This window comes from Talpa occidentalis, unplaced genomic scaffold (genome assembly GCF_014898055.3).
Source record: "Talpa occidentalis isolate TD23 unplaced genomic scaffold, MPIMG_talOcc4v2.1 talOcc4.12, whole genome shotgun sequence".
NCBI classification, from domain to species: Eukaryota; Metazoa; Chordata; class Mammalia; order Eulipotyphla; family Talpidae; genus Talpa; species Talpa occidentalis.
In genome coordinates, this window is record NW_023601212.1 from 14,285,439 (window position 1) to 14,294,020 (window position 8,582).

The following is an 8,582-nucleotide window of genomic DNA, read 5'->3' on the forward strand; positions in this document are numbered from 1 at the left end:
GCACAATTTATCCCATAAGACACCAAGACCCACTTGGGCGAGTAGGGGTCTGGCTTCTTGCATTGGATACCCTGCTGCCTCAGTGAGATCACATCCTCCAGACCACGGCCCTAGACACAGGAATAAAAGTTAAGATGGGCCAATGAGTGTGAGTCTCCTGTCCCATAGGGGTCTCCCAGCTTACTCCTTGAGTAGTCCATCCCTGGAGTTGTTTATTTGCTCAATAAAAGGATATCTCCTCTATGAGATGTTTGGTGCACAATGCTCAACACATGTTAAAAAAAAACAAAAGCACGGCCAGGTAAAAGGCCCTCCCATAACCTATTCAGGGCTGCCTCTAGCATTCCACCCCCTTTAGCTCTGCCCCAATCTCTCTGAGTGTGAATCCCTTTATAAGCTGCCCTTCTGAAACTCCACCTGCCCCAGAAACAGCTGGCAGGCACTAAAAATATGATCCACTTGATTCCAATTAGCAAGAGAGTTCCTTAGGCAAAGCACAGGGAAGCCCTGGCCACAGATCTTTTATAGACTTATCAAGACCTGGACAGAAAGAAATGGCCCCCTTTTCAGGGCTGAAATACAGACTAGTGTTATGGCGGCAGCATTAGGGCTTAGGCTGCTCCCCCTGCAGCACCACTTAGCATGAGCTGTCTGGAAAGGCTCTTCCCACACCAGACATATCAGATTCTGCCCTTGGACCTGACTCAGGGAGCAGAGGGCCTGAAGGCGTTGCATTTCCAGCCCTGACTGTAAACACAGCTAACTGAATCTCTGCAGATGCCAAAATTGACTTCTGAGTGAATTCAAAACTCTCGCCTAATTATTATTCACCTGAAAATTGCTGTTTCCCTCAGAATAAATGGTTAACTATTTCCTCCCTTCTGGGATGCTTAGCTCCCCCTGAGCCTTAAATATACGAGCAAAAGGATAAACTTTTTTGCAGGAGACTCCTAATTCAAGTTTCAAAAAGAATGAGGCAAAATATCAAGAAGTCAAGAAAGTGAAAAGGCAATGTAGGATGAGAAAAAATATTTGCAAATCTAGTAAGGGTGTAGAATCCTGAATATATCAAGAACTCTTATACATCAACAGTGAAAATGATTTAAAATAATCAACGAATATATTAACATTAGTATCTTTTCTTTCAAAAGGGTTTGTAATTACTTTTAACATTATGAAAAGACTATCATCTTATATATAATCTTTTGGGATTTAAGTTTTTTACTTATATTAAGAAGATTCACTCACATTGACATGTTGGTAGTAGTGGCCTTTATAATTTAACCCACAAGCACTGGTATGCTGGCAAATGTTTAATAACCAACATTTCAGAAAAAATATATATGCATACATAAGCTTATGATAAATTTTACTGATAAAATGTATAATATACCATTTTATAAATATAAATATGTAACATCTGAGTTCTAAATTCAGTATAGCCAATTGATTCTAACAGAATACAGTCAGTGATTTTTTGCCAAACTCTCGTACCCATAGCCAAGCTGATTGCAGCTGATGAATTGGTGCCATTCTGACACAGATGTTGGTTGATATTTTCATTTGTGCTAAGAGAAAGAGCAAAGTAATGAAGATATATGTCAGACTTCACTCATTTGTCAATGGTATGAAAAACTTCACTACTGAATGAGATAAAAGCTTTCAAACACTGGGAGAATATTTTCTCAGTTTTTATGCTACTTACCATGAACAGCCATAGATTTGATGTATGTTTAATTGCCATTATTGACATTTTTTTCCCATCACTTCCTTAACTCTAGAATCACCAAAAAGGGAAAAAGAGAAAAAATAAGCCTCAGCTTATAGCACTTGCCATATTTATGTATACTCAACAATTTGTCTAATTTCATGCCACTAACATGATATTACTGAACAAAGTTAAGAAGAGCTGTCAATAGATCAAATACAGTGTTTCTACCACACAGACACAATTTATGTAAATAATCTCCTCAAAAGCAGAGATAATAGTAAAATAATTAGGAAGTGATGCGTTTTAAGTATTAACTACTTTTGTTTTTAATATAATTTATTTTGTTGTAAGTATACATCATTTCATTTTGAACAATGGCTATGTCTCAAAACCAGCTCACAAATATTCTGTTTGAGCTGGCTCTAGCATGCCAGTATCAGTTATTCAATATAGAGACGGAATAAATGAAAAAATAGAGATGGCAGGCACTTAACCCAAAATCTGGTGGTAACATGAGAATATGGGTCACTCCCTTGTGGGAAGGCTAGTGCTTTTTGATTTGCAAAAGTTACATGATGGCAGCTGAGTATTTTTGGCAAGGGGAAATTAGTGAAAATATGGGAAGAAAAGTGTATATAAATCTTGAGTAGCCGCAATGTGATGCGATGGTTACAATGTGATGGTTCATTTAATATGTCTATCACTGGACCACGGTTGCCCAGACATTCTGGTTACATCCATTGGGGTGTTCCTAGATGAGATTAACATTTGAGTCACTGGACTGAATAAAGCAGATTGCCCTCCCTAATGTGAGTAGACCTCATCCAATCAGTTGAATGAATACCACAAAAAAAGGCTGAGTAAGATAGAACTTCTCCAGCCCATCTGGTTACTTGAGCTAGTCTTTTTCTGCCTTCAGACACAAACTAAAAAATTGGCTCTTCTTTGGTCTCCAGCTGCCAGTTTCAGTTTCAGACTGGAACTTATACCCTCAGCCTTTCTGGGTGTTCAGGTTGCTGACTACAGATCTTAAGAATTCTTAGCTTCCATAACCACTTCTTGATAATAAATTTCTATCGTTCTGTACAGATTATCATTAATAATAAAAAATATATAAAGACATAGCTGTAGATGCAGATATCTTGTATTGGTTCTACTCTGGAAAACACTAACCAATACTGTTGGATTCATTTATAGGTGTTTACTGACCCTGTCTGCTCTTTATACAAGTATTCTTCCCATCTAAGGTATAAATTTACATGAAAGGCAGAATCATCTTAAAGTTAGGACAAAAACAAGCCTAGCTCTGTCCCTGGCACCCAGTCAGAATATACGGCCTAGGCATAGCTAATAGCACTCACCTTTATGAACTAGCAGAGACTAAGACAAAAGCTCAACAACACTTGGAGGTTGTTGGTGGCAGCAGCAATGATGACAGAGTGGAGAGTGAGTAGCAGTGGTCACAAGTCTTAGTGGAGACAGAGCCAATGGCTGCATGCAATGAGACTCTTCCTGCGGTATGGGCTGCGCCAGGTCTTCAGCAATCCAGTCTTCAGTGGCTCCTGCTGGCTTGGTGAATTTTGCCAACCTTGGTGAGGTTTGCCATCAACCCTGCAAAAGCAGAGATATTTTCTCATGAAATTTATTTTCTGCCTAAGATAGTCAGTATCCATTACTGGATTTTGAAATCATAAGCCATGATTGATATAGAAAGCCAGTGTAAGCATGAAGGGGAGAGATTTCTGGATTAAAAAGTGCATTGCTTTTTATTATGTACACCATGAAATCAAGTACCAAAAGATCTTCACCACATTATAAATTACCAGTAGCACAGGAGAGTAGCCCTTAATTAAACTGAGAATTGTCGACCAGGTTAGTCTTTGCTACAATAACAAGTGACAAGTCATCTTAATTTGTATTTCCCTGATTATTAATGAGGTGAAACATCTCTTCATATGTTTATTAGTCATTTGTTCTTTTATTCTCTTTATTATCTATCTATCTCTTTATTATCCTCTTCCTCTTTATTATCTAGTTAAGTCCCTTGACACTTATTTTATTTTTCTTCTCTCATTTATACTGTTTCCTTTGTCTTTTTGGTATATTGAAAATATTTTTTCCCTGTCTCTTGTATTAACTTTGTTTATAGTACCTTTGTCATACTGAATTGTTGGATTTTCATGTGGTTAAACTGTCAACCCTTCTTCCTTTGGGGTTTTGTTTTTAATACCTTTCATAGCAGAGACCTCCCCTTGCCAACATTTTCTTTTTACAGATTCTGGATTCAGATTTTGTGGGTTCAAATCTTGACTCTACCTCTTGCTGGCTGCATGCCTGCTCTCCCACTTGCAAAACAGAGACAATGATAATAGCTGCTAAGTAATGCACTTAGCACCTGGCATTTAGTATGGATTGACATTTTAGACAATCTTTGTTATTCAAATAATTTTATAGGGTTTTTTTAATATTTGTCTAATTTCTCTGGAATGAATTTTTATGTGTGACATTAGACAAGGGTTATATTAGTTTTCTAAGGTTCCTGTAAGAAAGTACCACAAACTGGATGACTTAAAAGAACAAAAATGTATTCTCTTACAGTCCAGAAGTTGGAAGTCTGGATCAGGGTGTCAGTAGGGCTGTGCTATCTCTAGGATCCTGGGGAGAGTTCTTCTTTTCCTCTTCCAGTTTCTTTGATAGCTGGAAATCCTTGACATTCCTTGGCCTATAGCCGTACCACTCCAATTCCTGGCTCTGTCACTCTACGGCATTCTCCCTTTGTCTTTGTCTTCATGTGGCAATCTTTTTTTTTAATCAGGATGCCAAGTATGTTGGATTAGGGTCCACCCTAATGACCTCATTTTAATTTGATTCATCTGCAAACAACCTATTTCCAAATAAGAGCACAATATCAAAATCAGTGTTCTCCAGAGAACAAGAACCCCTTCCAAACACAGACACACAACACACACACACACACATGCATTTTAATATATAATGCCATACATATAGCATAGATATATGGAGAGAAAGAATTCTTTCTTTTCCTCAAATCTCAGTTTCTGCTCTCCAATCTTTCAACTAATTAGATGAAGCCCACCCATATTTCAGAGGGCAGCATGCTTTATTTAAAGTCAACTGGTTGTAACTACCTCACACCATACACAAAAATCAACTCAAAATGGATTAAAGAACTAGACATAAGACCTGAAACCATAAAATACATAGAAGGAAATATAGGCAAAACACTACATGATATTCACATCAAAGACATCTTTACAGACACATCACCCAAAGCAGTGATAGTGAAGGCAAAGATAAACAGCTGGGACTACATCAAATTAAAGAGCTTCTGCACAGCAAAAGAAACAATAACAAAAACAAAGAGAAACCCCACCAACTGGGAGAACATTTTTGCACACAACACTAATGATAAAGGACTGATCACAAAAATCTGCAAAGAGCTGATGAGACTCAACAACAACAAAGAAAATAATCCAGTCAAAAAATGGGCAGAAGAGCTAAAAAGAAACTTCTCTGAAGAGGAAATGCAAATGGCCAACAGGCATATGAAAAAATGTTCAACATCACTTGTCATCAGGGAAATGCAAATCAAAACTACCATGAGATACCATCTCACACCAGTGAGAATGGCACATATTAAAAAAAACTAGCAACAACAAATGTTGGCGAGGATGTGGAGAAAAAGGAACTCTCCTGCACTGTTGGTGGGAGTGCAAACTGGTCCAACCACTATGGAGAGCTGTGTGGAGATTTCTGGACCTACTAAACATAGAGCTTCCATATGATCCAGCAATTCCACTCCTAGGTATTTACCCAAAGGACACAGAAACATCAATTCCAAAGAACACCTGCACCCCTATGTTTATAGCAGCACTATTTACAACAGCTAAGCTTTGGAAACAACCCAAATGCCCAAAAATAGATGACTGGATCAAGAAGATGTGGTCCATATATACCATGGAATATTACTCAGCATTCAAAAAAGATAAACACATGCAATTTGCAGCAACATGGATGGCGCTGGAAGGGATCATGCTCAGTGAAATAAGCCAAAAAGAAAAAGAAAAACACCGGATGGTCTCACTCATAGCAGGAATCTAGAAAACTTAAATAAGGGACCAGGAAAATGAATAACTATAAGAAAATCAAAATCAAAATCAACAAAAAAACTATGAACCAGAAACACTTTTTGGGGGGTGGGGGGCGGGAGGGGAGGGATTGGGGTCAGAATGGGGGGGGTTGCAATTGTATGGGGAATATAAAAATAAAATTTATTATTTAAAATAAAAAAAATAAAGTCAACTGGTTGTAAATGTTAATCATATCTACAAAATATCTTCACGGGAATATTTATACTATTGATTGACCAAATAATTGGGCACCATAGCCTAGCCAGTTGATACATAAAATTAATCATATAGTCACATTCACAGCTACCAGAGGTTAGAACTCAACATTGTCTTTTGGGAGACACAATTCAACCCATAAAGGAGATCCACATGAATTTAATTTTTCAATAAACAACTAGTTATCCCAGCAATAGATATTGTTCTTCTTTCCCCTAATAATTTGAAATGCTTACTCCCATTCATGAACTAAATACATACATACATCTCCCCATATCTATATTCTAATTATCTGTTTTTCTATGTTTTTGTTTATTTCTATTTTTATTCTCATATATCTTATCTTATAATCTTTATAGTGCTATACCAATACTATACTACTTTGTGTCCTAAGGACCTATAGTTTATGATAAAACATCAAGTTACTTCTCTTTTCAAAATTTTCTTGACCATTCTTACTTATTTTTTTCTTCCAGATCAACTTGAGACTCGGTTTGTTTAGTTCTCTAAATATTTCCTGTTGGAGGACCTTAAACATGACATATTGACCAAATACTTCTATTTCTCTCCTTCCTGAAAGTTCACAAATATGAAAGTAAAGCAGAAGAAAAGAAGTATAAATACATCTGGATAATATGAACTGGAGAGAAGTCAATAGTAAACTGGAAGATTGAGGACATTTTTGAAGATGGAAAGTAGATGAAGAAGCAACAAATAAGTTAGCAGAGCAAAGGAAGAAGATACAGAGATCAGGCCTTGTTGCCTGAAGAGGGAACTAGGAGATGAAAATTGTATCTCCCAGAGGCGGGGTGGGGGTGAGAGACAGAAAATTCAGAAATAAAAGGGAGCACAGTCAGTGGAGGTGTGGAGCAGAAAATGCATTGTGGGTTTCCGCCTCTATTCTAACCCTGGGAAGTTCCTGGAAAAGTACAAATTTGAAGAACCAAAGATTGTGAGGAACCCTTATGAGGCAGAAGGTGATTGTTACCCAATGTGGGGAGAAAAGATCAGCTCAGAGCAGAAAGGGGTTAGGAGACTGTGTGGGAGAGAGCCTTTGGCTGTGAGTGTCCACCACCCTGTCATGCATTGTGGTCCCCATCAGCTCCTGGAGGACAGGAAAACAGCAGCTCCAGGGGGCACCACAGATGAGTAGGAGAAATAGCAAGGAAGCATCTGTGCAGGACTGAGGGGTAGAGATGCAAACAGAAGCAAGAGGAGACCAGCAAGCCATTGAGAATACCCTACATCTCCATACTCACAGAACTTGCCCATTACAAATCAGGAACACACAATCCTCAGAAAACAGGAGTCCTAGGGGATCTGCCCCTCTCCCAAGAAGCAGGGTGTCTGGTGAGAAGTCAGCCAAAGGTGAGAGAAAGCCCGCACAGTGTCCCTCTTATGGGCCTGCTCCCTTCCTAAACCTACAGAAGCAGCTCACACTTGGTCATTTCCCCAGGAACAATTCACACCAGGACAACTAATATACGCAGGGGAAAGCTACCAGACAGCCAAGGAGCATCCCCACTGTAAAAGAAAGATAACAAGCTGTATAACCAATACAAGACATATTAGAATTAGTGGACAAAACACATTCATCTTACTCTTCTTGGTCTTTTCCTTCTGTGTCCTTTTCACATTCATTCAGTCACCAAATATTTATTCCTGTAACAAATACAAATTCCCCTGTGGGAGGCACTAGCTCAGACATCTAGGGTTCTGAGGAAAGCAAGAATTTAGGCATCAACCCAAAGAACTGGAGATGTAAAAAGTTTGTCCCATGTTAGCTCAGGAGAATTTGCCATTTATGAGACCCCAGAGGGAAGGCAACGCTTAACCCAAAGGTCATCCCTTCTCTAGGAGAGAAATTTCAGATATGTCTATTTATTTGGGAAAGGAAACATTTTGGCCAACAAAAAGCTTTTCATTATCCCTTAGATCAATAATAGCAGGCATTGAAGTTCGGGAAAGAAGTCTCCAAAGGACATTTTCTCATTTTACTAAGTAAAGCAATGATTTCCACAGTGGGGCAGACGAGGTGTGGTAAAAGTATATGAGAATTTCTAGTGCTTTAGAACTCTCTCAGTCTATAAATTTCCTATTTTTGTACAAGCTTTATAACATATATATTAGTGTAAGTGTACATGCATAGAATTTATGAATAAATATATAAGCAAAAACTTGGGTGTATGCTTAAAATGTTTTATTGATAGGAAAGCATGATAAATCATTTTGGAGACCCCCTAGTGTAACACAGAGTCCAGTCTGCCATGCCTAAAACTGGTCTTGCTAGCCACAGTCTAGACAGGTATCTGAGCTATTAAGGTCTGTGTCCCCAAACTAAGGTCCTATTCAGTTACCTATGGGTCATTTCACCCAGTCCCACAGACAGAGGGAAATTCTAGTAGAACAATGGAGGGGTACGTGGGGTCAGAGCAGAGAATGAAGGGAAAATTGGCTTTTCCAGGTCACTGGCTCATTCTTGGGCAATGACCCAGGACCTAAAA

At 38.4% G+C, this 8,582-nt stretch overlaps 1 long non-coding RNA gene across 1 annotated transcript; it reads right to left on the minus strand.

Moving 5' to 3' along the window:
- Positions 1 to 1,500: 1,500 nt before the first annotated feature.
- LOC119239870 (uncharacterized) lies at positions 1,501 to 4,376 on the minus strand. Its single transcript, XR_005124028.2, has 4 exons — positions 4,308 to 4,376; positions 3,073 to 3,322; positions 1,706 to 1,777; positions 1,501 to 1,568 (listed from the first exon to the last, which is right to left on the minus strand). It is a non-coding gene; the product is annotated as an uncharacterized LOC119239870 (long non-coding RNA).
- Between the last annotated feature and the right edge of the window lie 4,206 nt (positions 4,377 to 8,582).